Genomic DNA, 2,304 nt, shown 5'->3' with positions numbered 1-2,304 from the left:
AGAATCTAAAAAAGACAATTGATACAATCAATATTTAGGAGTAAGAATAAATCTAAAGGTGTGGAAAGTACAGAATTGAGACAATATTTTTTTATTTTTTTTTAATTCAAAGTTAGCAACATAAAACAGTGGGCTCTCCTGACAGGGCCATGCAGACAACACAAGCTGGTAAGGAGGCTGCCTCCCATTCTAGGGCAAGGCCTGGACTGGAAAGAAACTGAGGAAGGGCCCAGTTTACGAGCCCTTCTTTGTGTCATTTACTGGCCTATAGTTAATTTCTCTGCCGTGAGTTTTACTGTTATTACGGTACCCTGCAAGAGTAAGATATCACCCCCAACCATTACAATAAAGCCAATTAGTGATCTTGTAGGAATGTGGTTCTCTAAGACAAGGGCCAGGAAGTATGAGACTCTCCCACCTGTCTATTTTAAGCCAAAATTAACATTTGTTAGGTGAAATTAATATAAACCAAATTAGCATTAAAAGCATATGTAGACTAAAGTTTTATATAAATACTCCTTGTTAAAGCTACAGGCCAAAGTTAGCTCTGCTAGGCAAAGTCAGCACATTCACCCAGAGATAAAACAAAAGAACTCACTAATTGACAGACTCAGCAAATAAAACAAAAACCCATGGTTTTTTTAAGAAAGAAAAAGCCTGACTGGCGACTGACAGGATGAACAAACCCGAGGGTTCCTGAAAAAGATTAACTACCTTAGCTGGGAGCTCTTATCTAAAGCAACAGGTAGCTTTCAACTACAAAGAGTTTCTCATCTATGTGCTGTTGACTATGAAAAACTGCTAATAAAACATCCTGTGTTGTCTCCTGAGCTACAAGATCATCTTCCTTTCCCATATAAGAGCATAGACTCACCCTCTATTGTTGTAAAGTATAGATAGTCCATATATTAACTGTGTCTTTATTTAACAAGATTTCTATCTAAGTCTTTGTACTCAGCAAAGTTATCAAACTGGCCCAAGACTAAAATTATCAAACATCCTGCAAGCCCCCTCTTCAAAAGACCCTTCCCAGTAATCAAGATCTAAGAAGAAGATACAACAAACAGACTTCCTCATCCTAAAATCTGAGTTTGATTTTTACCTGATCTGACAAGACAAACAGCATGTTTTATAATTATTGTTTCCATGCTTTGTATACCCTGTTCCTTAGAGTGGGTTTTTTACTATCCCTCACCCCCTTTACTTCCTAAACCTCCCTCAATAAATACGCATGTTTTAATAGCCACCACATTGCAGCCCGGAGTTCTGCTCTGGCTGTGGCCGGCTGAGAACATGCTAAAAGACATTGAGGTCTTAGTCTAATTTTTGTTTCTGTTCACCTGTGCCGCCTCCTACAAGTCAACCCACCCCCGCCGAGGCTGGACCCCGGCACCCTCCCACATATTTAGAGCTATGAAAATTTCTATGCCATTGGAGTTCTTTAGTAGAATATGGAATTAAACTTCAAACATGGAAGATAGTTCATCCTAGTTGCTAAGGAATTTGGCTGGTTGGTGTGTTTGTTGCTGTTTTTCACACTACTTGCAACTTTTGAGACAGTCATTTATCGTTGTATATTTTCTAATGAAAAAGGACTTCATAAAAGATTGCTTAAAAAATTTAAAAAATATAGGACATCTAGCTGAACAAGCATTTTTTTAAGTATATGCATGTCCCAAATATGAAATTCACATTTATCAGGCATCCCTTATTTTCATCTGTTACGTCTAACAGTCCATGTGTTGTTGATGATCATTCCTTATTTGCAGATTATCCAATTTTATTGAATTTTGAAGCATTGTTTGGACTTTATCTACCATTAATTTTTTTATATTATATTTAAATGAATCACTTTTTAAAATGCTTTAAAATCTTATTCTCTATTTCTTTTTTTAAAGAATCTTTTTTATTTTTAAAATTTTATTCATTGCCATTATTTTATTTTATCTTTTTGAAGTTGACCAGAGAGAGACTGAGAGAAGGAAAGTGACAAGGAAGCTGCCAGGTTCAGGACTCAAACCACGGTCAGCCATGTGGGAGTCCACCCACCTTAACTACCACTCTACCTGCTGGCCCCTATTCTCTATTTCATTGTAGCAGTTGGTATGCCAGTTCATTACAAACTTAAGTGTTTATATTAGTTTCCCAGGTTACTTTGTGCTCTGATTTTGCATTAATTGAAAAACCTGAACTTTTCATTTAATTAATTTTTAACCAATGGTCTTTTTACAAGAATATCCAAGGTTATTTTATTTTATTTTATTTTGGAGAGCCTTTTGCTACAGGGTGTGTACACTTGCCAGA

The sequence above is a fragment of the Tupaia chinensis genome, unplaced genomic scaffold (assembly GCF_000334495.1).
Source record: "Tupaia chinensis unplaced genomic scaffold, TupChi_1.0 Scaffold144232_1, whole genome shotgun sequence".
Lineage (NCBI taxonomy): Eukaryota > Metazoa > Chordata > Mammalia > Scandentia > Tupaiidae > Tupaia > Tupaia belangeri.
Note: the sequence above shows the minus strand (reverse complement) of the source record.